Below are 19,402 nucleotides of genomic sequence, written 5' to 3'. Positions count from 1 at the left end.
TGGAGAAAAGTGAAAAAGCTTACAGCACCTGGTATTCCCAGGCGGTCTCCCGTCCAAGTACTAACCAGGCCCGACCCTGCTTGGCTTCCGAGATCAGACGAGATCGGGCGTGTTCAGGGTGGTATGGCCGTAAGCTGTCCAAGGTACCACGCATGGGCCTCTTAGGGGTGGCGCTCGTCAGACGCGCCTCCAAGGCCCAGGCGGCAGCTGCGCCGGGAGCGTTCCCATCCGTTCCTCCCTCGGAGAAACACCAGAGAGCGGGACTCCCGCGCACAGTTCTGCACAGACACGGAGGAAAACAAGAGAGAGGATCCCTACGTTAAGCGCGGCGGACGGGCGCTTGTGGAGAAAAGTGAAAAAGCTTACAGCACCTGGTATTCCCAGGCGGTCTCCCGTCCAAGTACTAACCAGGCCCGACCCTGCTTGGCTTCCGAGATCAGACGAGATCGGGCGTGTTCAGGGTGGTATGGCCGTAAGCTGTCCAAGGTACCACGCATGGGCCTCTTAGGGGTGGCGCTCGTCAGACGCGCCTCCAAGGCCCAGGCGGCAGCGTTCCCATCCGTTCCTCCCTCGGAGAAACACCAGAGAGCGGGACTCCCGCGCACAGTTCTGCACAGACACGGAGGAAAACAAGAGAGAGGATCCCTACGTTAAGCGCGGCGGACGGGCGCTTGTGGAGAAAAGTGAAAAAGCTTACAGCACCTGGTATTCCCAGGCGGTCTCCCGTCCAAGTACTAACCAGGCCCGACCCTGCTTGGCTTCCGAGATCAGACGAGATCGGGCGTGTTCAGGGTGGTATGGCCGTAAGCTGTCCAAGGTACCACGCATGGGCCTCTTAGGGGTGGCGCTCGTCAGACGCGCCTCCAAGGCCCAGGCGGCAGCTGCGCCGGGAGCGTTCCCATCCGTTCCTCCCTCGGAGAAACACCAGAGAGCGGGACTCCCGCGCACAGTTCTGCACAGACACGGAGGAAAACAAGAGAGAGGATCCCTACGTTAAGCGCGGCGGACGGGCGCTTGTGGAGAAAAGTGAAAAAGCTTACAGCACCTGGTATTCCCAGGCGGTCTCCCGTCCAAGTACTAACCAGGCCCGACCCTGCTTGGCTTCCGAGATCAGACGAGATCGGGCGTGTTCAGGGTGGTATGGCCGTAAGCTGTCCAAGGTACCACGCATGGGCCTCTTAGGGGTGGCGCTCGTCAGACGCGCCTCCAAGGCCCAGGCGGCAGCTGCGCCGGGAGCGTTCCCATCCGTTCCTCCCTGGGAGAAACACCAGAGAGCGGGACTCCCGCGCACAGTTCTGCACAGACACGGAGGAAAACAAGAGAGAGGATCCCTACGTTAAGCGCGGCGGACGGGCGCTTGTGGAGAAAAGTGAAAAAGCTTACAGCACCTGGTATTCTCAGGCGGTCTCCCGTCCAAGTACTGACCAGGCCCGACCCTGCTTGGCTTCCGAGATCAGACGAGATCGGGCGTGTTCAGGGTGGTATGGCCGTAAGCTGTCCAAGGTACCACGCATGGGCCTCTTAGGGGTGGCGCTCGTCAGACGCGCCTCCAAGGCCCAGGCGGCAGCTGCGCCGGGAGCGTTCCCATCCGTTCCTCCCTGGGAGAAACACCAGAGAGCGGGACTCCCGCGCACAGTTCTGCACAGACACGGAGGAAAACAAGAGAGAGGATCCCTACGTTAAGCGCGGCAGACGGGCGCTTGTGGAGAAAAGTGAAAAAGCTTACAGCACCTGGTAGTCCCAGGCGGTCTCCCGTCCAAGTACTAACCAGGCCCGACCCTGCTTGGCTTCCGAGATCAGACGAGATCGGGCGTGTTCAGGGTGGTATGGCCGTAAGCTGTCCAAGGTACCACGCATGGGCCTCTTAGGGGTGGCGCTCGTCAGACGCGCCTCCAAGGCCCAGGCGGCAGCTGCGCCGGGAGCGTTCCCATCCGTTCCTCCCTCGGAGAAACACCAGAGAGCGGGACTCCCGCGCACAGTTCTGCACAGACACGGAGGAAAACAAGAGAGAGGATCCCTACGTTGAGCGCTGCGGACGGGCGCTTGTGGAGAAAAGTGAAAAAGCTTACAGCACCTGGTATTCCCAGGCGGTCTCCCGTCCAAGTACTAACCAGGCCCGACCCTGCTTGGCTTCCGAGATCAGACGAGATCGGGCGTGTTCAGGGTGGTATGGCCGTAAGCTGTCCAAGGTACCACGCATGGGCCTCTTAGGGGTGGCGCTCGTCAGACGCGCCTCCAAGGCCCAGGCGGCAGCTGCGCCGGGAGCGTTCCCATCCGTTCCTCCCTCGGAGAAACACCAGAGAGCGGGACTCCCGCGCACAGTTCTGCACAGACACGGAGGAAAACAAGAGAGAGGATCCCTACGTTAAGCGCGGCGGACGGGCGCTTGTGGAGAAAAGTGAAAAAGCTTACAGCACCTGGTATTCCCAGGCGGTCTCCCGTCCAAGTACTAACCAGGCCCGACCCTGCTTGGCTTCCGAGATCAGACGAGATCGGGCGTGTTCAGGGTGGTATGGCCGTAAGCTGTCCAAGGTACCACGCATGGGCCTCTTAGGGGTGGCGCTCGTCAGACGCGCCTCCAAGGCCCAGGCGGCAGCGTTCCCATCCGTTCCTCCCTCGGAGAAACACCAGAGAGCGGGACTCCCGCGCACAGTTCTGCACAGACACGGAGGAAAACAAGAGAGAGGATCCCTACGTTAAGCGCGGCGGACGGGCGCTTGTGGAGAAAAGTGAAAAAGCTTACAGCACCTGGTATTCCCAGGCGGTCTCCCGTCCAAGTACTAACCAGGCCCGACCCTGCTTGGCTTCCGAGATCAGACGAGATCGGGCGTGTTCAGGGTGGTATGGCCGTAAGCTGTCCAAGGTACCACGCATGGGCCTCTTAGGGGTGGCGCTCGTCAGACGCGCCTCCAAGGCCCAGGCGGCAGCTGCGCCGGGAGCGTTCCCATCCGTTCCTCCCTCGGAGAAACACCAGAGAGCGGGACTCCCGCGCACAGTTCTGCACAGACACGGAGGAAAACAAGAGAGAGGATCCCTACGTTAAGCGCGGCGGACGGGCGCTTGTGGAGAAAAGTGAAAAAGCTTACAGCACCTGGTATTCCCAGGCGGTCTCCCGTCCAAGTACTAACCAGGCCCGACCCTGCTTGGCTTCCGAGATCAGACGAGATCGGGCGTGTTCAGGGTGGTATGGCCGTAAGCTGTCCAAGGTACCACGCATGGGCCTCTTAGGGGTGGCGCTCGTCAGACGCGCCTCCAAGGCCCAGGCGGCAGCTGCGCCGGGAGCGTTCCCATCCGTTCCTCCCTCGGAGAAACACCAGAGAGCGGGACTCCCGCGCACAGTTCTGCACAGACACGGAGGAAAACAAGAGAGAGGATCCCTACATTAAGCGCGGCGGACGGGCGCTTGTGGAGAAAAGTGAAAAAGCTTACAGCACCTGGTATTCCCAGGCGGTCTCCCGTCCAAGTACTAACCAGGCCCGACCCTGCTTGGCTTCCGAGATCAGACGAGATCGGGCGTGTTCAGGGTGGTATGGCCGTAAGCTGTCCAAGGTACCACGCATGGGCCTCTTAGGGGTGGCGCTCGTCAGACGCGCCTCCAAGGCCCAGGCGGCAGCGTTCCCATCCGTTCCTCCCTCGGAGAAACACCAGAGAGCGGGACTCCCGCGCACAGTTCTGCACAGACACGGAGGAAAACAAGAGAGAGGATCCCTACGTTAAGCGCGGCGGACGGGCGCTTGTGGAGAAAAGTGAAAAAGCTTACAGCACCTGGTATTCCCAGGCGGTCTCCCGTCCAAGTACTAACCAGGCCCGACCCTGCTTGGCTTCCGAGATCAGACGAGATCGGGCGTGTTCAGGGTGGTATGGCCGTAAGCTGTCCAAGGTACCACGCATGGGCCTCTTAGGGGTGGCGCTCGTCAGACGCGCCTCCAAGGCCCAGGCGGCAGCTGCGCCGGGAGCGTTCCCATCCGTTCCTCCCTCGGAGAAACACCAGAGAGCGGGACTCCCGCGCACAGTTCTGCACAGACACGGAGGAAAACAAGAGAGAGGATCCCTACGTTAAGCGCGGCGGACGGGCGCTTGTGGAGAAAAGTGAAAAAGCTTACAGCACCTGGTATTCCCAGGCGGTCTCCCGTCCAAGTACTAACCAGGCCCGACCCTGCTTGGCTTCCGAGATCAGACGAGATCGGGCGTGTTCAGGGTGGTATGGCCGTAAGCTGTCCAAGGTACCACGCATGGGCCTCTTAGGGGTGGCGCTCGTCAGACGCGCCTCCAAGGCCCAGGCGGCAGCTGCGCCGGGAGCGTTCCCATCCGTTCCTCCCTCGGAGAAACACCAGAGAGCGGGACTCCCGCGCACAGTTCTGCACAGACACGGAGGAAAACAAGAGAGAGGATCCCTACGTTAAGCGCGGCGGACGGGCGCTTGTGGAGAAAAGTGAAAAAGCTTACAGCACCTGGTATTCCCAGGCGGTCTCCCGTCCAAGTACTAACCAGGCCCGACCCTGCTTGGCTTCCGAGATCAGACGAGATCGGGCGTGTTCAGGGTGGTATGGCCGTAAGCTGTCCAAGGTACCACGCATGGGCCTCTTAGGGGTGGCGCTCGTCAGACGCGCCTCCAAGGCCCAGGCGGCAGCTGCGCCGGGAGCGTTCCCATCCGTTCCTCCCTCGGAGAAACACCAGAGAGCGGGACTCCCGCGCACAGTTCTGCACAGACACGGAGGAAAACAAGAGAGAGGATCCCTACGTTAAGCGCGGCGGACGGGCGCTTGTGGAGAAAAGTGAAAAAGCTTACAGCACCTGGTATTCCCAGGCGGTCTCCCGTCCAAGTACTAACCAGGCCCGACCCTGCTTGGCTTCCGAGATCAGACGAGATCGGGCGTGTTCAGGGTGGTATGGCCGTAAGCTGTCCAAGGTACCACGCATGGGCCTCTTAGGGGTGGCGCTCGTCAGACGCGCCTCCAAGGCCCAGGCGGCAGCGTTCCCATCCGTTCCTCCCTCGGAGAAACACCAGAGAGCGGGACTCCCGCGCACAGTTCTGCACAGACACGGAGGAAAACAAGAGAGAGGATCCCTACGTTAAGCGCGGCGGACGGGCGCTTGTGGAGAAAAGTGAAAAAGCTTACAGCACCTGGTATTCCCAGGCGGTCTCCCGTCCAAGTACTAACCAGGCCCGACCCTGCTTGGCTTCCGAGATCAGACGAGATCGGGCGTGTTCAGGGTGGTATGGCCGTAAGCTGTCCAAGGTACCACGCATGGGCCTCTTAGGGGTGGCGCTCGTCAGACGCGCCTCCAAGGCCCAGGCGGCAGCTGCGCCGGGAGCGTTCCCATCCGTTCCTCCCTCGGAGAAACACCAGAGAGCGGGACTCCCGCGCACAGTTCTGCACAGACACGGAGGAAAACAAGAGAGAGGATCCCTACGTTAAGCGCGGCGGACGGGCGCTTGTGGAGAAAAGTGAAAAAGCTTACAGCACCTGGTATTCCCAGGCGGTCTCCCGTCCAAGTACTAACCAGGCCCGACCCTGCTTGGCTTCCGAGATCAGACGAGATCGGGCGTGTTCAGGGTGGTATGGCCGTAAGCTATCCAAGGTACCACGCATGGGCCTCTTAGGGGTGGCGCTCGTCAGACGCGCCTCCAAGGCCCAGGCGGCAGCTGCGCCGGGAGCGTTCCCATCCGTTCCTCCCTCGGAGAAACACCAGAGAGCGGGACTCCCGCGCACAGTTCTGCACAGACACGGAGGAAAACAAGAGAGAGGATCCCTACGTTAAGCGCGGCGGACGGGCGCTTGTGGAGAAAAGTGAAAAAGCTTACAGCACCTGGTATTCCCAGGCGGTCTCCCGTCCAAGTACTAACCAGGCCCGACCCTGCTTGGCTTCCGAGATCAGACGAGATCGGGCGTGTTCAGGGTGGTATGGCCGTAAGCTGTCCAAGGTACCACGCATGGGCCTCTTAGGGGTGGCGCTCGTCAGACGCGCCTCCAAGGCCCAGGCGGCAGCGTTCCCATCCGTTCCTCCCTCGGAGAAACACCAGAGAGCGGGACTCCCGCGCACAGTTCTGCACAGACACGGAGGAAAACAAGAGAGAGGATCCCTACGTTAGGCGCGGCGGACGGGCGCTTGTGGAGAAAAGTGAAAAAGCTTACAGCACCTGGTATTCCCAGGCGGTCTCCCGTCCAAGTACTAACCAGGCCCGACCCTGCTTGGCTTCCGAGATCAGACGAGATCGGGCGTGTTCAGGGTGGTATGGCCGTAAGCTGTCCAAGGTACCACGCATGGGCCTCTTAGGGGTGGCGCTCGTCAGACGCGCCTCCAAGGCCCAGGCGGCAGCTGCGCCGGGAGCGTTCCCATCCGTTCCTCCCTCGGAGAAACACCAGAGAGCGGGACTCCCGCGCACAGTTCTGCACAGACACGGAGGAAAACAAGAGAGAGGATCCCTACGTTAAGCACGGCGGACGGGCGCTTGTGGAGAAAAGTGAAAAAGCTTACAGCACCTGGTATTCCCAGGCGGTCTCCCGTCCAAGTACTAACCAGGCCCGACCCTGCTTGGCTTCCGAGATCAGACGAGATCGGGCGTGTTCAGGGTGGTATGGCCGTAAGCTGTCCAAGGTACCACGCATGGGCCTCTTAGGGGTGGCGCTCGTCAGACGCGCCTCCAAGGCCCAGGCGGCAGCTGCGCCGGGAGCGTTCCCATCCGTTCCTCCCTCGGAGAAACACCAGAGAGCGGGACTCCCGCGCACAGTTCTGCACAGACACGGAGGAAAACAAGAGAGAGGATCCCTACGTTAAGCGCGGCGGACGGGCGCTTGTGGAGAAAAGTGAAAAAGCTTACGGCACCTGGTATTCCCAGGCGGTCTCCCGTCCAAGTACTAACCAGGCCCGACCCTGCTTGGCTTCCGAGATCAGACGAGATCGGGCGTGTTCAGGGTGGTATGGCCGTAAGCTGTCCAAGGTACCACGCATGGGCCTCTTAGGGGTGGCGCTCGTCAGACGTGCCTCCAAGGCCCAGGCGGCAGCGTTCCCATCCGTTCCTCCCTCGGAGAAACACCAGAGAGCGGGACTCCCGCGCACAGTTCTGCACAGACACGGAGGAAAACAAGAGAGAGGATCCCTACGTTAGGCGCGGCGGACGGGCGCTTGTGGAGAAAAGTGAAAAAGCTTACAGCACCTGGTATTCCCAGGCGGTCTCCCGTCCAAGTACTAACCAGGCCCGACCCTGCTTGGCTTCCGAGATCAGACGAGATCGGGCGTGTTCAGGGTGGTATGGCCGTAAGCTGTCCAAGGTATCACGCATGGGCCTCTTAGGGGTGGCGCTCGTCAGACGCGCCTCCAAGGCCCAGGCGGCAGCGTTCCCATCCGTTCCTCCCTCGGAGAAACACCAGAGAGCGGGACTCCCGCGCACAGTTCTGCACAGACACGGAGGAAAACAAGAGAGAGGATCCCTACGTTAAGCGCGGCGGACAGGCGCTTGTGGAGAAAAGTGAAAAAGCTTACAGCACCTGGTATTCCCAGTCGGTCTCCCGTCCAAGTACTAACCAGGCCCGACCCTGCTTGGCTTCCGAGATCAGACGAGATCGGGCGTGTTCAGGGTGGTATGGCCGTAAGCTGTCCAAGGTACCACGCATGGGCCTCTTAGGGGTGGCGCTCGTCAGACGCGCCTCCAAGGCCCAGGCGGCAGCGTTCCCATCCGTTCCTCCCTCGGAAAAACACCAGAGAGCGGGACTCCCGCGCACAGTTCTGCACAGACACGGAGGAAAACAAGAGAGAGGATCCCTACGTTAGGCGCGGCGGACGGGCGCTTGTGGAGAAAAGTGAAAAAGCTTACAGCACCTGGTATTCCCAGGCGGTCTCCCGTCCAAGTACTAACCAGGCCCGACCCTGCTTGGCTTCCGAGATCAGACGAGATCGGGCGTGTTCAGGGTGGTATGGCCGTAAGCTGTCCAAGGTACCACGCATGGGCCTCTTAGGGGTGGCGCTCGTCAGACGCGCCTCCAAGGCCCAGGCGGCAGCGTTCCCATCCGTTCCTCCCTCGGAGAAACACCAGAGAGCGGGACTCCCGCGCACAGTTCTGCACAGACACGGAGGAAAACAAGAGAGAGGATCCCTACGTTAAACGCGGCGGACAGGCGCTTGTGGAGAAAAGTGAAAAAGCTTACAGCACCTGGTATTCCCAGTCGGTCTCCCGTCCAAGTACTAACCAGGCCCGACCCTGCTTGGCTTCCGAGATCAGACGAGATCGGGCGTGTTCAGGGTGGTATGGCCGTAAGCTGTCCAAGGTACCACGCATGGGCCTCTTAGGGGTGGCGCTCGTCAGACGCGCCTCCAAGGCCCAGGCGGCAGCGTTCCCATCCGTTCCTCCCTCGGAGAAACACCAGAGAGCGGGACTCCCGCGCACAGTTCTGCACAGACACGGAGGAAAACAAGAGAGAGGATCCCTACGTTAAGCGCGGCGGACGGGCGCTTGTGGAGAAAAGTGAAAAAGCTTACAGCACCTGGTATTCCCAGGCGGTCTCCCGTCCAAGTACTAACCAGGCCCGACCCTGCTTGGCTTCCGAGATCAGACGAGATCGGGCGTGTTCAGGGTGGTATGGCCGTAAGCTGTCCAAGGTACCACGCATGGGCCTCTTAGGGGTGGCGCTCGTCAGACGCGCCTCCAAGGCCCAGGCGGCAGCTGCGCCGGGAGCGTTCCCATCCGTTCCTCCCTCGGAGAAACACCAGAGAGCGGGACTCCCGCGCACAGTTCTGCACAGACACGGAGGAAAACAAGAGAGAGGATCCCTACGTTAAGCGCGGCGGACGGGCGCTTGTGGAGAAAAGTGAAAAAGCTTACGGCACCTGGTATTCCCAGGCGGTCTCCCGTCCAAGTACTAACCAGGCCCGACCCTGCTTGGCTTCCGAGATCAGACGAGATCGGGCGTGTTCAGGGTGGTATGGCCGTAAGCTGTCCAAGGTACCACGCATGGGCCTCTTAGGGGTGGCGCTCGTCAGACGCGCCTCCAAGGCCCAGGCGGCAGCGTTCCCATCCGTTCCTCCCTCGGAGAAACACCAGAGAGCGGGACTCCCGCGCACAGTTCTGCACAGACACGGAGGAAAACAAGAGAGAGGATCCCTAAGTTAGGCGCGGCGGACGGGCGCTTGTGGAGAAAAGTGAAAAAGCTTACAGCACCTGGTATTCCCAGGCGGTCTCCCGTCCAAGTACTAACCAGGCCCGACCCTGCTTGGCTTCCGAGATCAGACGAGATCGGGCGTGTTCAGGGTGGTATGGCCGTAAGCTGTCCAAGGTACCACGCATGGGCCTCTTAGGGGTGGCGCTCGTCAGACGCGCCTCCAAGGCCCAGGCGGCAGCTGCGCCGGGAGCGTTCCCATCCGTTCCTCCCTGGGAGAAACACCAGAGAGCGGGACTCCCGCGCACAGTTCTGCACAGACACGGAGGAAAACAAGAGAGAGGATCCCTACGTTAAGCACGGCGGACGGGCGCTTGTGGAGAAAAGTGAAAAAGCTTACAGCACCTGGTATTCCCAGGCGGTCTCCCGTCCAAGTACTAACCAGGCCCGACCCTGCTTGGCTTCCGAGATCAGACGAGATCGGGCGTGTTCAGGGTGGTATGGCCGTAAGCTGTCCAAGGTACCACGCATGGGCCTCTTAGGGGTGGCGCTCGTCAGACGCGCCTCCAAGGCCCAGGCGGCAGCTGCGCCGGGAGCGTTCCCATCCGTTCCTCCCTCGGAGAAACACCAGAGAGCGGGACTCCCGCGCACAGTTCTGCACAGACACGGAGGAAAACAAGAGAGAGGATCCCTACGTTAAGCGCGGCGGACGGGCGCTTGTGGAGAAAAGTGAAAAAGCTTACGGCACCTGGTATTCCCAGGCGGTCTCCCGTCCAAGTACTAACCAGGCCCGACCCTGCTTGGCTTCCGAGATCAGACGAGATCGGGCGTGTTCAGGGTGGTATGGCCGTAAGCTGTCCAAGGTACCACGCATGGGCCTCTTAGGGGTGGCGCTCGTCAGACGTGCCTCCAAGGCCCAGGCGGCAGCGTTCCCATCCGTTCCTCCCTCGGAGAAACACCAGAGAGCGGGACTCCCGCGCACAGTTCTGCACAGACACGGAGGAAAACAAGAGAGAGGATCCCTACGTTAAGCGCGGCGGACGGGCGCTTGTGGAGAAAAGTGAAAAAGCTTACAGCACCTGGTATTCCCAGGCGGTCTCCCGTCCAAGTACTAACCAGGCCCGACCCTGCTTGGCTTCCGAGATCAGACGAGATCGGGCGTGTTCAGGGTGGTATGGCCGTAAGCTGTCCAAGGTACCACGCATGGGCCTCTTAGGGGTGGCGCTCGTCAGACGCGCCTCCAAGGCCCAGGCGGCAGCTGCGCCGGGAGCGTTCCCATCCGTTCCTCCCTCGGAGAAACACCAGAGAGCGGGACTCCCGCGCACAGTTCTGCACAGACACGGAGGAAAACAAGAGAGAGGATCCCTACGTTAAGCGCGGCGGACGGGCGCTTGTGGAGAAAAGTGAAAAAGCTTACGGCACCTGGTATTCCCAGGCGGTCTCCCGTCCAAGTACTAACCAGGCCCGACCCTGCTTGGCTTCCGAGATCAGACGAGATCGGGCGTGTTCAGGGTGGTATGGCCGTAAGCTGTCCAAGGTACCACGCATGGGCCTCTTAGGGGTGGCGCTCGTCAGACGCGCCTCCAAGGCCCAGGCGGCAGCGTTCCCATCCGTTCCTCCCTCGGAGAAACACCAGAGAGCGGGACTCCCGCGCACAGTTCTGCACAGACACGGAGGAAAACAAGAGAGAGGATCCCTACGTTAGGCGCGGCGGACGGGCGCTTGTGGAGAAAAGTGAAAAAGCTTACAGCACCTGGTATTCCCAGGCGGTCTCCCGTCCAAGTACTAACCAGGCCCGACCCTGCTTGGCTTCCGAGATCAGACGAGATCGGGCGTGTTCAGGGTGGTATGGCCGTAAGCTGTCCAAGGTACCACGCATGGGCCTCTTAGGGGTGGCGCTCGTCAGACGCGCCTCCAAGGCCCAGGCGGCAGCGTTCCCATCCGTTCCTCCCTCGGAGAAACACCAGAGAGCGGGACTCCCGCGCACAGTTCTGCACAGACACGGAGGAAAACAAGAGAGAGGATCCCTACGTTAAGCGCGGCGGACAGGCGCTTGTGGAGAAAAGTGAAAAAGCTTACAGCACCTGGTATTCCCAGTCGGTCTCCCGTCCAAGTACTAACCAGGCCCGACCCTGCTTGGCTTCCGAGATCAGACGAGATCGGGCGTGTTCAGGGTGGTATGGCCGTAAGCTGTCCAAGGTACCACGCATGGGCCTCTTAGGGGTGGCGCTCGTCAGACGCGCCTCCAAGGCCCAGGCGGCAGCGTTCCCATCCGTTCCTCCCTCGGAAAAACACCAGAGAGCGGGACTCCCGCGCACAGTTCTGCACAGACACGGAGGAAAACAAGAGAGAGGATCCCTACGTTAGGCGCGGCGGACGGGCGCTTGTGGAGAAAAGTGAAAAAGCTTACAGCACCTGGTATTCCCAGGCGGTCTCCCGTCCAAGTACTAACCAGGCCCGACCCTGCTTGGCTTCCGAGATCAGACGAGATCGGGCGTGTTCAGGGTGGTATGGCCGTAAGCTGTCCAAGGTACCACGCATGGGCCTCTTAGGGGTGGCGCTCGTCAGACGCGCCTCCAAGGCCCAGGCGGCAGCGTTCCCATCCGTTCCTCCCTCGGAGAAACACCAGAGAGCGGGACTCCCGCGCACAGTTCTGCACAGACACGGAGGAAAACAAGAGAGAGGATCCCTACGTTAAACGCGGCGGACAGGCGCTTGTGGAGAAAAGTGAAAAAGCTTACAGCACCTGGTATTCCCAGTCGGTCTCCCGTCCAAGTACTAACCAGGCCCGACCCTGCTTGGCTTCCGAGATCAGACGAGATCGGGCGTGTTCAGGGTGGTATGGCCGTAAGCTGTCCAAGGTACCACGCATGGGCCTCTTAGGGGTGGCGCTCGTCAGACGCGCCTCCAAGGCCCAGGCGGCAGCGTTCCCATCCGTTCCTCCCTCGGAGAAACACCAGAGAGCGGGACTCCCGCGCACAGTTCTGCACAGACACGGAGGAAAACAAGAGAGAGGATCCCTACGTTAAGCGCGGCGGACGGGCGCTTGTGGAGAAAAGTGAAAAAGCTTACAGCACCTGGTATTCCCAGGCGGTCTCCCGTCCAAGTACTAACCAGGCCCGACCCTGCTTGGCTTCCGAGATCAGACGAGATCGGGCGTGTTCAGGGTGGTATGGCCGTAAGCTGTCCAAGGCACCACGCATGGGCCTCTTAGGGGTGGCGCTCGTCAGACGCGCCTCCAAGGCCCAGGCGGCAGCGTTCCCATCCGTTCCTCCCTCGGAGAAACACCAGAGAGCGGGACTCCCGCGCACAGTTCTGCACAGACACGGAGGAAAACAAGAGAGAGGATCCCTACGTTAGGCGCGGCGGACAGGCGCTTGTGGAGAAAAGTGAAAAAGCTTACAGCACCTGGTATTCCCAGTCGGTCTCCCGTCCAAGTACTAACCAGGCCCGACCCTGCTTGGCTTCCGAGATCAGACGAGATCGGGCGTGTTCAGGGTGGTATGGCCGTAAGCTGTCCAAGGTACCACGCATGGGCCTCTTAGGGGTGGCGCTCGTCAGACGCGCCTCCAAGGCCCAGGCGGCAGCGTTCCCATCCGTTCCTCCCTCGGAGAAACACCAGAGAGCGGGACTCCCGCGCACAGTTCTGCACAGACACGGAGGAAAACAAGAGAGAGGATCCCTACGTTAGGCGCGGCGGACAGGCGCTTGTGGAGAAAAGTGAAAAAGCTTACAGCACCTGGTATTCCCAGTCGGTCTCCCGTCCAAGTACTAACCAGGCCCGACCCTGCTTGGCTTCCGAGATCAGACGAGATCGGGCGTGTTCAGGGTGGTATGGCCGTAAGCTGTCCAAGGTACCACGCATGGGCCTCTTAGGGGTGGCGCTCGTCAGACGCGCCTCCAAGGCCCAGGCGGCAGCGTTCCCATCCGTTCCTCCCTCGGAGAAACACCAGAGAGCGGGACTCCCGCGCACAGTTCTGCACAGACACGGAGGAAAACAAGAGAGAGGATCCCTACGTTAAGCGCGGCGGACGGGCGCTTGTGGAGAAAAGTGAAAAAGCTTACAGCACCTGGTATTCCCAGGCGGTCTCCCGTCCAAGTACTAACCAGGCCCGACCCTGCTTGGCTTCCGAGATCAGACGAGATCGGGCGTGTTCAGGGTGGTATGGCCGTAAGCTGTCCAAGGTACCACGCATGGGCCTCTTAGGGGTGGCGCTCGTCAGACGCGCCTCCAAGGCCCAGGCGGCAGCGTTCCCATCCGTTCCTCCCTCGGAGAAACACCAGAGAGCGGGACTCCCGCGCACAGTTCTGCACAGACACGGAGGAAAACAAGAGAGAGGATCCCTACGTTAAGCGCGGCGGACGGGCGCTTGTGGAGAAAAGTGAAAAAGCTTACAGCACCTGGTATTCCCAGGCGGTCTCCCGTCCAAGTACTAACCAGGCCCGACCCTGCTTGGCTTCCGAGATCAGACGAGATCGGGCGTGTTCAGGGTGGTATGGCCGTAAGCTGTCCAAGGTACCACGCATGGGCCTCTTAGGGGTGGCGCTCGTCAGACGCGCCTCCAAGGCCCAGGCGGCAGCTGCGCCGGGAGCGTTCCCATCCGTTCCTCCCTCGGAGAAACACCAGAGAGCGGGACTCCCGCGCACAGTTCTGCACAGACACGGAGGAAAACAAGAGAGAGGATCCCTACGTTAAGCGCGGCGGACGGGCGCTTGTGGAGAAAAGTGAAAAAGCTTACAGCACCTGGTATTCCCAGGCGGTCTCCCGTCCAAGTACTAACCAGGCCCGACCCTGCTTGGCTTCCGAGATCAGACGAGATCGGGCGTGTTCAGGGTGGTATGGCCGTAAGCTGTCCAAGGTACCACGCATGGGCCTCTTAGGGGTGGCGCTCGTCAGACGCGCCTCTAAGGCCCAGGCGGCAGCGTTCCCATCCGTTCCTCCCTCGGAGAAACACCAGAGAGCGGGACTCCCGCACACAGTTCTGCACAGACACGGAGGAAAACAAGAGAGAGGATCCCTACGTTAAGCGCGGCGGACGGGCGCTTGTGGAGAAAAGTGAAAAAGCTTACAGCACCTGGTATTCCCAGTCGGTCTCCCGTCCAAGTACTAACCAGGCCCGACCCTGCTTGGCTTCCGAGATCAGACGAGATCGGGCGTGTTCAGGGTGGTATGGCCGTAAGCTGTCCAAGGTACCACGCATGGGCCTCTTAGGGGTGGCGCTCGTCAGACGCGCCTCCAAGGCCCAGGCGGCAGCGTTCCCATCCGTTCCTCCCTCGGAGAAACACCAGAGAGCGGGACTCCCGCGCACAGTTCTGCACAGACACGGAGGAAAACAAGAGAGAGGATCCCTACGTTAAGCGCGGCGGACGGGCGCTTGTGGAGAAAAGTGAAAAAGCTTACAGCACCTGGTATTCCCAGGCGGTCTCCCGTCCAAGTACTAACCAGGCCCGACCCTGCTTGGCTTCCGAGATCAGACGAGATCGGGCGTGTTCAGGGTGGTATGGCCGTAAGCTGTCCAAGGTACCACGCATGGGCCTCTTAGGGGTGGCGCTCGTCAGACGCGCCTCCAAGGCACAGGCGGCAGCGTTCCCATCCGTTCCTCCCTCGGAGAAACACCAGAGAGCGGGACTCCCGCGCACAGTTCTGCACAGACACGGAGGAAAACAAGAGAGAGGATCCCTACGTTAAGCGCGGCGGACGGGCGCTTGTGGAGAAAAGTGAAAAAGCTTACAGCACCTGGTATTCCCAGGCGGTCTCCCGTCCAAGTACTAACCAGGCCCGACCCTGCTTGGCTTCCGAGATCAGACGAGATCGGGCGTGTTCAGGGTGGTATGGCCGTAAGCTGTCCAAGGTACCACGCATGGGCCTCTTAGGGGTGGCGCTCGTCAGACGCGCCTCCAAGGCCCAGGCGGCAGCGTTCCCATCCGTTCCTCCCTCGGAGAAACACCAGAGAGCGGGACTCCCGCGCACAGTTCTGCACAGACACGGAGGAAAACAAGAGAGAGGATCCCTACGTTAAGCGCGGCGGACGGGCGCTTGTGGAGAAAAGTGAAAAAGCTTACAGCACCTGGTATTCCCAGGCGGTCTCCCGTCCAAGTACTAACCAGGCCCGACCCTGCTTGGCTTCCGAGATCAGACGAGATCGGGCGTGTTCAGGGTGGTATGGCCGTAAGCTGTCCAAGGTACCACGCATGGGCCTCTTAGGGGTGGCGCTCGTCAGACGCGCCTCCAAGGCCCAGGCGGCAGCGTTCCCATCCGTTCCTCCCTCGGAGAAACACCAGAGAGCGGGACTCCCGCGCACAGTTCTGCACAGACACGGAGGAAAACAAGAGAGAGGATCCCTACGTTAAGCGCGGCGGACGGGCGCTTGTGGAGAAAAGTGAAAAAGCTTACAGCACCTGGTATTCCCAGGCGGTCTCCCGTCCAAGTACTAACCAGGCCCGACCCTGCTTGGCTTCCGAGATCAGACGAGATCGGGCGTGTTCAGGGTGGTATGGCCGTAAGCTGTCCAAGGTACCACGCATGGGCCTCTTAGGGGTGGCGCTCGTCAGACGCGCCTCCAAGGCCCAGGCGGCAGCTGCGCCGGGAGCGTTCCCATCCGTTCCTCCCTCGGAGAAACACCAGAGAGCGGGACTCCCGCGCACAGTTCTGCACAGACACGGAGGAAAACAAGAGAGAGGATCCCTACGTTAAGCGCGGCGGACGGGCGCTTGTGGAGAAAAGTGAAAAAGCTTACAGCACCTGGTATTCCCAGGCGGTCTCCCGTCCAAGTACTAACCAGGCCCGACCCTGCTTGGCTTCCGAGATCAGACGAGATCGGGCGTGTTCAGGGTGGTAGGGCCGTAAGCTGTCCAAGGTACCACGCATGGGCCTCTTAGGGGTGGCGCTCGTCAGACGCGCCTCCAAGGCCCAGGCGGCAGCTGCGCCGGGAGCGTTCCCATCCGTTCCTCCCTGGGAGAAACACCAGAGAGCGGGACTCCCGCGCACAGTTCTGCACAGACACGGAGGAAAACAAGAGAGAGGATCCCTACGTTAAGCGCGGCGGACGGGCGCTTGTGGAGAAAAGTGAAAAAGCTTACAGCACCTGGTATTCCCAGGCTGTCTCCCGTCCAAGTACTAACCAGGCCCGACCCTGCTTGGCTTCCGAGATCAGACGAGATCGGGCGTGTTCAGGGTGGTATGGCCGTAAGCTGTCCAAGGTACCACGCATGGGCCTCTTAGGGGTGGCGCTCGTCAGACGCGCCTCCAAGGCCCAGGCGGCAGCTGCGCCGGGAGCGTTCCCATCCGTTCCTCCCTCGGAGAAACACCAGAGAGCGGGACTCCCGCGCACAGTTCTGCACAGACACGGAGGAAAACAAGAGAGAGGATCCCTACGTTAAGCGCGGCGGACGGGCGCTTGTGGAGAAAAGTGAAAAAGCTTACAGCACCTGGTATTCCCAGGCGGTCTCCCGTCCAAGTACTAACCAGGCCCGACCCTGCTTGGCTTCCGAGATCAGACGAGATCGGGCGTGTTCAGGGTGGTAGGGCCGTAAGCTGTCCAAGGTACCACGCATGGGCCTCTTAGGGGTGGCGCTCGTCAGACGCGCCTCCAAGGCCCAGGCGGCAGCGTTCCCATCCGTTCCTCCCTCGGAGAAACACCAGAGAGCGGGACTCCCGCGCACAGTTCTGCACAGACACGGAGGAAAACAAGAGAGAGGATCCCTACGTTAGGCGCGGCGGACGGGCGCTTGTGGAGAAAAGTGAAAAAGCTTACAGCACCTGGTATTCCCAGGCGGTCTCCCGTCCAAGTACTAACCAGGCCCGACCCTGCTTGGCTTCCGAGATCAGACGAGATCGGGCGTGTTCAGGGTGGTATGGCCGTAAGCTGTCCAAGGTACCACGCATGGGCCTCTTAGGGGTGGCGCTCGTCAGACGCGCCTCCAAGGCCCAGGCGGCAGCTGCGCCGGGAGCGTTCCCATCCGTTCCTCCCTCGGAGAAACACCAGAGAGCGGGACTCCCGCGCACAGTTCTGCACAGACACGGAGGAAAACAAGAGAGAGGATCCCTACGTTAAGCGCGGCGGACGGGCGCTTGTGGAGAAAAGTGAAAAAGCTTACAGCACCTGGTATTCCCAGGCGGTCTCCCGTCCAAGTACTAACCAGGCCCGACCCTGCTTGGCTTCCGAGATCAGACGAGATCGGGCGTGTTCAGGGTGGTATGGCCGTAAGCTGTCCAAGGTACCACGCATGGGCCTCTTAGGGGTGGCGCTCGTCAGACGCGCCTCCAAGGCCCAGGCGGCAGCTGCGCCGGGAGCGTTCCCATCCGTTCCTCCCTGGGAGAAACACCAGAGAGCGGGACTCCCGCGCACAGTTCTGCACAGACACGGAGGAAAACAAGAGAGAGGATCCCTACGTTAAGCGCGGCGGACGGGCGCTTGTGGAGAAAAGTGAAAAAGCTTACAGCACCTGGTATTCCCAGGCGGTCTCCCGTCCAAGTACTAACCAGGCCCGACCCTGCTTGGCTTCCGAGATCAGACGAGATCGGGCGTGTTCAGGGTGGTATGGCCGTAAGCTGTCCAAGGTACCACGCATGGGCCTCTTAGGGGTGGCGCTCGTCAGACGCGCCTCCAAGGCCCAGGCGGCAGCGTTCCCATCCGTTCCTCCCTCGGAGAAACACCAGAGAGCGGGACTCCCGCGCACAGTTCTGCACAGACACGGAGGAAAACAAGAGAGAGGATCCCTACGTTAGGCGCGGCGGACGGGCGCTTGTGGAGAAAAGTGAAAAAGCTTACAGCACCTGGTATTCCCAGGCGGTCTCCCGTCCAAGTACTAACCAGGCCCGACCCTGCTTGGCTTCCGAGATCAGACGAGATCGGGCGTGTTCAGGGTGGTATGGCCGTAAGCTGTCCAAGGTACCACGCATGGGCCTCTTAGGGGTGGCGCTCGTCAGACGCGCCTCCAAGGCCCAGGCGGCAGCGTTCCCATCCGTTCCTCCCTCGGAGAAACACCAGAGAGCGGGACTCCCGCGCACAGTTCTGCACAGACACGGAGGAAAACAAGAGAGAGGATCCCTACGTTAAGCGCGGCGGACGGGCGCTTGTGGAGAAAAGTGAAAAAGCTTACAGCACCTGGTATTCCCAGTCGGTCTCCCGTCTAAGTACTAACCAGGCCCGACCCTGCTTGGCTTCCGAGATCAGACGAGATCGGGCGTGTTCAGGGTGGTATGGCCGTAAGCTGTCCAAGGTACCACGCATGGGCCTCTTAGGGGTGGCGCTCGTCAGACGCGCCTCCAAGGCCCAGGCGGCAGCGTTCCCATCCGTTCCTCCCTCGGAGAAACACCAGAGAGCGGGACTCCCGCGCACAGTTCTGCACAGACACGGAGGAAAACAAGAGAGAGGATCCCTACGTTAAGCGCGGCGGACGGGCGCTTGTGGAGAAAAGTGAAAAAGCTTACAGCACCTGGTATTCCCAGGCGGTCTCCCGTCCAAGTACTAACCAGGCCCGACCCTGCTTGGCTTCCGAGATCAGACGAGATCGGGCGTGTTCAGGGTGGTATGGCCGTAAGCTGTCCAAGGTACCACGCATGGGCCTCTTAGGGGTGGCGCTCGTCAGACGCGCCTCCAAGGCCCAGGCGGCAGCTGCGCCGGGAGCGTTCCCATCCGTTCCTCCCTCGGAGAAACACCAGAGAGCGGGACTCCCGCGCACAGTTCTGCACAGACACGGAGGAAAACAAGAGAGAGGATCCCTACGTTAAGCGCGGCGGACGGGCGCTTGTGGAGAAAAGTGAAAAAGCTTACAGCACCTGGTATTCCCAGGCGGTCTCCCGTCCAAGTACTAACCAGGCCCGACCCTGCTTGGCTTCCGAGATCAGACGAGATCGGGCGTGTTTAGGGTGGTATGGCCGTAAGCTGTCCAAGGTACCACGCATGGGCCTCTTAGGGGTGGCGCTCGTCAGACGCGCCTCCAAGGCCCAGGCGGCAGCGTTCCCATCCGTTCCTCCCTCGGAGAAACACCAGAGAGCGGGACTCCCGCGCACAGTTCTGCACAGACACGGAGGAAAACAAGAGAGAGGATCCCTACGTTAGGCGTGGCGGACGGGCGCTTGTGGAGAAAAGTGAAAAAGCTTACAGCACCTGGTATTCCCAGGCGGTCTCCCGTCCAAGTACTAACCAGGCCCGACCCTGCTTGGCTTCCGAGATCAGACGAGATCGGGCGTGTTCAGGGTGGTATGGCCGTAAGCTGTCCAAGGTACCACGCATGGGCCTCTTAGGGGTGGCGCTCGTCAGACGCGCCTCCAAGGCCCAGGCGGCAGCTGCGCCGGGAGCGTT

General features: G+C 61.0%; 58 non-coding genes across 58 annotated transcripts; all 58 read right to left on the bottom strand.

Moving 5' to 3' along the window:
- Nucleotides 1–16: 16 nt before the first annotated feature.
- On the bottom strand, nucleotides 17–135 carry LOC122978218. Its single transcript, XR_006402388.1, has one exon. It is a non-coding gene; the product is annotated as a 5S ribosomal RNA (ribosomal RNA).
- Nucleotides 136–359: 224 nt separating this feature from the next.
- LOC122978217 lies at nucleotides 360–478 on the bottom strand. Its single transcript, XR_006402387.1, has one exon. It is a non-coding gene; the product is annotated as a 5S ribosomal RNA (ribosomal RNA).
- Nucleotides 479–690: 212 nt separating this feature from the next.
- Nucleotides 691–809, bottom strand: LOC122978216. The gene has a single exon (XR_006402386.1). It is a non-coding gene; the product is annotated as a 5S ribosomal RNA (ribosomal RNA).
- A 224-nt stretch (nucleotides 810–1,033) lies between these two features.
- Nucleotides 1,034–1,152, bottom strand: LOC122978215. The gene has a single exon (XR_006402385.1). It is a non-coding gene; the product is annotated as a 5S ribosomal RNA (ribosomal RNA).
- A 224-nt stretch (nucleotides 1,153–1,376) lies between these two features.
- On the bottom strand, nucleotides 1,377–1,495 carry LOC122977894. The gene has a single exon (XR_006402108.1). It is a non-coding gene; the product is annotated as a 5S ribosomal RNA (ribosomal RNA).
- Nucleotides 1,496–1,719: 224 nt separating this feature from the next.
- LOC122978077 lies at nucleotides 1,720–1,838 on the bottom strand. Its single transcript, XR_006402286.1, has one exon. It is a non-coding gene; the product is annotated as a 5S ribosomal RNA (ribosomal RNA).
- Nucleotides 1,839–2,062: 224 nt separating this feature from the next.
- On the bottom strand, nucleotides 2,063–2,181 carry LOC122978214. Its single transcript, XR_006402384.1, has one exon. It is a non-coding gene; the product is annotated as a 5S ribosomal RNA (ribosomal RNA).
- A 224-nt stretch (nucleotides 2,182–2,405) lies between these two features.
- On the bottom strand, nucleotides 2,406–2,524 carry LOC122978213. The gene has a single exon (XR_006402383.1). It is a non-coding gene; the product is annotated as a 5S ribosomal RNA (ribosomal RNA).
- Nucleotides 2,525–2,736: 212 nt separating this feature from the next.
- LOC122978212 lies at nucleotides 2,737–2,855 on the bottom strand. The gene has a single exon (XR_006402382.1). It is a non-coding gene; the product is annotated as a 5S ribosomal RNA (ribosomal RNA).
- A 224-nt stretch (nucleotides 2,856–3,079) lies between these two features.
- On the bottom strand, nucleotides 3,080–3,198 carry LOC122978211. The gene has a single exon (XR_006402381.1). It is a non-coding gene; the product is annotated as a 5S ribosomal RNA (ribosomal RNA).
- A 224-nt stretch (nucleotides 3,199–3,422) lies between these two features.
- Nucleotides 3,423–3,541, bottom strand: LOC122978210. Its single transcript, XR_006402380.1, has one exon. It is a non-coding gene; the product is annotated as a 5S ribosomal RNA (ribosomal RNA).
- Nucleotides 3,542–3,753: 212 nt separating this feature from the next.
- On the bottom strand, nucleotides 3,754–3,872 carry LOC122978209. Its single transcript, XR_006402379.1, has one exon. It is a non-coding gene; the product is annotated as a 5S ribosomal RNA (ribosomal RNA).
- Nucleotides 3,873–4,096: 224 nt separating this feature from the next.
- Nucleotides 4,097–4,215, bottom strand: LOC122978206. Its single transcript, XR_006402377.1, has one exon. It is a non-coding gene; the product is annotated as a 5S ribosomal RNA (ribosomal RNA).
- A 224-nt stretch (nucleotides 4,216–4,439) lies between these two features.
- Nucleotides 4,440–4,558, bottom strand: LOC122978205. The gene has a single exon (XR_006402376.1). It is a non-coding gene; the product is annotated as a 5S ribosomal RNA (ribosomal RNA).
- Nucleotides 4,559–4,782: 224 nt separating this feature from the next.
- LOC122978204 lies at nucleotides 4,783–4,901 on the bottom strand. The gene has a single exon (XR_006402375.1). It is a non-coding gene; the product is annotated as a 5S ribosomal RNA (ribosomal RNA).
- Nucleotides 4,902–5,113: 212 nt separating this feature from the next.
- On the bottom strand, nucleotides 5,114–5,232 carry LOC122978203. Its single transcript, XR_006402374.1, has one exon. It is a non-coding gene; the product is annotated as a 5S ribosomal RNA (ribosomal RNA).
- A 224-nt stretch (nucleotides 5,233–5,456) lies between these two features.
- Nucleotides 5,457–5,575, bottom strand: LOC122978202. Its single transcript, XR_006402373.1, has one exon. It is a non-coding gene; the product is annotated as a 5S ribosomal RNA (ribosomal RNA).
- A 224-nt stretch (nucleotides 5,576–5,799) lies between these two features.
- LOC122978201 lies at nucleotides 5,800–5,918 on the bottom strand. Its single transcript, XR_006402372.1, has one exon. It is a non-coding gene; the product is annotated as a 5S ribosomal RNA (ribosomal RNA).
- A 212-nt stretch (nucleotides 5,919–6,130) lies between these two features.
- Nucleotides 6,131–6,249, bottom strand: LOC122978200. The gene has a single exon (XR_006402371.1). It is a non-coding gene; the product is annotated as a 5S ribosomal RNA (ribosomal RNA).
- A 224-nt stretch (nucleotides 6,250–6,473) lies between these two features.
- Nucleotides 6,474–6,592, bottom strand: LOC122978199. The gene has a single exon (XR_006402370.1). It is a non-coding gene; the product is annotated as a 5S ribosomal RNA (ribosomal RNA).
- Nucleotides 6,593–6,816: 224 nt separating this feature from the next.
- LOC122978570 lies at nucleotides 6,817–6,935 on the bottom strand. Its single transcript, XR_006402723.1, has one exon. It is a non-coding gene; the product is annotated as a 5S ribosomal RNA (ribosomal RNA).
- A 212-nt stretch (nucleotides 6,936–7,147) lies between these two features.
- LOC122978198 lies at nucleotides 7,148–7,266 on the bottom strand. The gene has a single exon (XR_006402369.1). It is a non-coding gene; the product is annotated as a 5S ribosomal RNA (ribosomal RNA).
- A 212-nt stretch (nucleotides 7,267–7,478) lies between these two features.
- Nucleotides 7,479–7,597, bottom strand: LOC122977847. The gene has a single exon (XR_006402062.1). It is a non-coding gene; the product is annotated as a 5S ribosomal RNA (ribosomal RNA).
- A 212-nt stretch (nucleotides 7,598–7,809) lies between these two features.
- Nucleotides 7,810–7,928, bottom strand: LOC122978197. Its single transcript, XR_006402368.1, has one exon. It is a non-coding gene; the product is annotated as a 5S ribosomal RNA (ribosomal RNA).
- A 212-nt stretch (nucleotides 7,929–8,140) lies between these two features.
- On the bottom strand, nucleotides 8,141–8,259 carry LOC122977846. Its single transcript, XR_006402061.1, has one exon. It is a non-coding gene; the product is annotated as a 5S ribosomal RNA (ribosomal RNA).
- A 212-nt stretch (nucleotides 8,260–8,471) lies between these two features.
- LOC122978195 lies at nucleotides 8,472–8,590 on the bottom strand. The gene has a single exon (XR_006402366.1). It is a non-coding gene; the product is annotated as a 5S ribosomal RNA (ribosomal RNA).
- A 224-nt stretch (nucleotides 8,591–8,814) lies between these two features.
- LOC122978558 lies at nucleotides 8,815–8,933 on the bottom strand. The gene has a single exon (XR_006402712.1). It is a non-coding gene; the product is annotated as a 5S ribosomal RNA (ribosomal RNA).
- Nucleotides 8,934–9,145: 212 nt separating this feature from the next.
- On the bottom strand, nucleotides 9,146–9,264 carry LOC122978194. Its single transcript, XR_006402365.1, has one exon. It is a non-coding gene; the product is annotated as a 5S ribosomal RNA (ribosomal RNA).
- A 224-nt stretch (nucleotides 9,265–9,488) lies between these two features.
- Nucleotides 9,489–9,607, bottom strand: LOC122978193. Its single transcript, XR_006402364.1, has one exon. It is a non-coding gene; the product is annotated as a 5S ribosomal RNA (ribosomal RNA).
- A 224-nt stretch (nucleotides 9,608–9,831) lies between these two features.
- On the bottom strand, nucleotides 9,832–9,950 carry LOC122978546. The gene has a single exon (XR_006402701.1). It is a non-coding gene; the product is annotated as a 5S ribosomal RNA (ribosomal RNA).
- Nucleotides 9,951–10,162: 212 nt separating this feature from the next.
- Nucleotides 10,163–10,281, bottom strand: LOC122978192. Its single transcript, XR_006402363.1, has one exon. It is a non-coding gene; the product is annotated as a 5S ribosomal RNA (ribosomal RNA).
- Nucleotides 10,282–10,505: 224 nt separating this feature from the next.
- On the bottom strand, nucleotides 10,506–10,624 carry LOC122978535. Its single transcript, XR_006402690.1, has one exon. It is a non-coding gene; the product is annotated as a 5S ribosomal RNA (ribosomal RNA).
- A 212-nt stretch (nucleotides 10,625–10,836) lies between these two features.
- Nucleotides 10,837–10,955, bottom strand: LOC122978190. Its single transcript, XR_006402362.1, has one exon. It is a non-coding gene; the product is annotated as a 5S ribosomal RNA (ribosomal RNA).
- Nucleotides 10,956–11,167: 212 nt separating this feature from the next.
- On the bottom strand, nucleotides 11,168–11,286 carry LOC122977845. Its single transcript, XR_006402060.1, has one exon. It is a non-coding gene; the product is annotated as a 5S ribosomal RNA (ribosomal RNA).
- Nucleotides 11,287–11,498: 212 nt separating this feature from the next.
- LOC122978185 lies at nucleotides 11,499–11,617 on the bottom strand. The gene has a single exon (XR_006402357.1). It is a non-coding gene; the product is annotated as a 5S ribosomal RNA (ribosomal RNA).
- A 212-nt stretch (nucleotides 11,618–11,829) lies between these two features.
- Nucleotides 11,830–11,948, bottom strand: LOC122977844. Its single transcript, XR_006402059.1, has one exon. It is a non-coding gene; the product is annotated as a 5S ribosomal RNA (ribosomal RNA).
- Nucleotides 11,949–12,160: 212 nt separating this feature from the next.
- Nucleotides 12,161–12,279, bottom strand: LOC122978178. Its single transcript, XR_006402356.1, has one exon. It is a non-coding gene; the product is annotated as a 5S ribosomal RNA (ribosomal RNA).
- A 212-nt stretch (nucleotides 12,280–12,491) lies between these two features.
- LOC122977843 lies at nucleotides 12,492–12,610 on the bottom strand. The gene has a single exon (XR_006402058.1). It is a non-coding gene; the product is annotated as a 5S ribosomal RNA (ribosomal RNA).
- Nucleotides 12,611–12,822: 212 nt separating this feature from the next.
- On the bottom strand, nucleotides 12,823–12,941 carry LOC122977841. Its single transcript, XR_006402056.1, has one exon. It is a non-coding gene; the product is annotated as a 5S ribosomal RNA (ribosomal RNA).
- A 212-nt stretch (nucleotides 12,942–13,153) lies between these two features.
- LOC122978167 lies at nucleotides 13,154–13,272 on the bottom strand. The gene has a single exon (XR_006402355.1). It is a non-coding gene; the product is annotated as a 5S ribosomal RNA (ribosomal RNA).
- A 212-nt stretch (nucleotides 13,273–13,484) lies between these two features.
- LOC122978155 lies at nucleotides 13,485–13,603 on the bottom strand. Its single transcript, XR_006402353.1, has one exon. It is a non-coding gene; the product is annotated as a 5S ribosomal RNA (ribosomal RNA).
- Nucleotides 13,604–13,827: 224 nt separating this feature from the next.
- LOC122978143 lies at nucleotides 13,828–13,946 on the bottom strand. The gene has a single exon (XR_006402348.1). It is a non-coding gene; the product is annotated as a 5S ribosomal RNA (ribosomal RNA).
- Nucleotides 13,947–14,158: 212 nt separating this feature from the next.
- On the bottom strand, nucleotides 14,159–14,277 carry LOC122977840. The gene has a single exon (XR_006402055.1). It is a non-coding gene; the product is annotated as a 5S ribosomal RNA (ribosomal RNA).
- Nucleotides 14,278–14,489: 212 nt separating this feature from the next.
- Nucleotides 14,490–14,608, bottom strand: LOC122978130. The gene has a single exon (XR_006402336.1). It is a non-coding gene; the product is annotated as a 5S ribosomal RNA (ribosomal RNA).
- A 212-nt stretch (nucleotides 14,609–14,820) lies between these two features.
- Nucleotides 14,821–14,939, bottom strand: LOC122978118. The gene has a single exon (XR_006402325.1). It is a non-coding gene; the product is annotated as a 5S ribosomal RNA (ribosomal RNA).
- Nucleotides 14,940–15,151: 212 nt separating this feature from the next.
- Nucleotides 15,152–15,270, bottom strand: LOC122978107. The gene has a single exon (XR_006402314.1). It is a non-coding gene; the product is annotated as a 5S ribosomal RNA (ribosomal RNA).
- Nucleotides 15,271–15,482: 212 nt separating this feature from the next.
- LOC122978095 lies at nucleotides 15,483–15,601 on the bottom strand. Its single transcript, XR_006402303.1, has one exon. It is a non-coding gene; the product is annotated as a 5S ribosomal RNA (ribosomal RNA).
- Nucleotides 15,602–15,825: 224 nt separating this feature from the next.
- LOC122977930 lies at nucleotides 15,826–15,944 on the bottom strand. The gene has a single exon (XR_006402144.1). It is a non-coding gene; the product is annotated as a 5S ribosomal RNA (ribosomal RNA).
- A 224-nt stretch (nucleotides 15,945–16,168) lies between these two features.
- LOC122978092 lies at nucleotides 16,169–16,287 on the bottom strand. Its single transcript, XR_006402300.1, has one exon. It is a non-coding gene; the product is annotated as a 5S ribosomal RNA (ribosomal RNA).
- Nucleotides 16,288–16,511: 224 nt separating this feature from the next.
- On the bottom strand, nucleotides 16,512–16,630 carry LOC122977929. Its single transcript, XR_006402143.1, has one exon. It is a non-coding gene; the product is annotated as a 5S ribosomal RNA (ribosomal RNA).
- Nucleotides 16,631–16,842: 212 nt separating this feature from the next.
- Nucleotides 16,843–16,961, bottom strand: LOC122978083. The gene has a single exon (XR_006402292.1). It is a non-coding gene; the product is annotated as a 5S ribosomal RNA (ribosomal RNA).
- A 224-nt stretch (nucleotides 16,962–17,185) lies between these two features.
- Nucleotides 17,186–17,304, bottom strand: LOC122978071. The gene has a single exon (XR_006402281.1). It is a non-coding gene; the product is annotated as a 5S ribosomal RNA (ribosomal RNA).
- A 224-nt stretch (nucleotides 17,305–17,528) lies between these two features.
- LOC122978060 lies at nucleotides 17,529–17,647 on the bottom strand. Its single transcript, XR_006402270.1, has one exon. It is a non-coding gene; the product is annotated as a 5S ribosomal RNA (ribosomal RNA).
- A 212-nt stretch (nucleotides 17,648–17,859) lies between these two features.
- LOC122978049 lies at nucleotides 17,860–17,978 on the bottom strand. The gene has a single exon (XR_006402259.1). It is a non-coding gene; the product is annotated as a 5S ribosomal RNA (ribosomal RNA).
- Nucleotides 17,979–18,190: 212 nt separating this feature from the next.
- LOC122977947 lies at nucleotides 18,191–18,309 on the bottom strand. The gene has a single exon (XR_006402161.1). It is a non-coding gene; the product is annotated as a 5S ribosomal RNA (ribosomal RNA).
- Nucleotides 18,310–18,521: 212 nt separating this feature from the next.
- On the bottom strand, nucleotides 18,522–18,640 carry LOC122978038. Its single transcript, XR_006402248.1, has one exon. It is a non-coding gene; the product is annotated as a 5S ribosomal RNA (ribosomal RNA).
- A 224-nt stretch (nucleotides 18,641–18,864) lies between these two features.
- On the bottom strand, nucleotides 18,865–18,983 carry LOC122977970. The gene has a single exon (XR_006402183.1). It is a non-coding gene; the product is annotated as a 5S ribosomal RNA (ribosomal RNA).
- Nucleotides 18,984–19,195: 212 nt separating this feature from the next.
- Nucleotides 19,196–19,314, bottom strand: LOC122978027. Its single transcript, XR_006402237.1, has one exon. It is a non-coding gene; the product is annotated as a 5S ribosomal RNA (ribosomal RNA).
- Between the last annotated feature and the right edge of the window lie 88 nt (nucleotides 19,315–19,402).

Source organism: Thunnus albacares, chromosome 24 (genome assembly GCF_914725855.1).
Source record: "Thunnus albacares chromosome 24, fThuAlb1.1, whole genome shotgun sequence".
In the NCBI taxonomy this organism is placed as follows: Eukaryota; Metazoa; Chordata; class Actinopteri; order Scombriformes; family Scombridae; genus Thunnus; species Thunnus albacares.
Note: the sequence above shows the minus strand (reverse complement) of the source record. Positions and strands in the feature narration are given on the sequence as shown.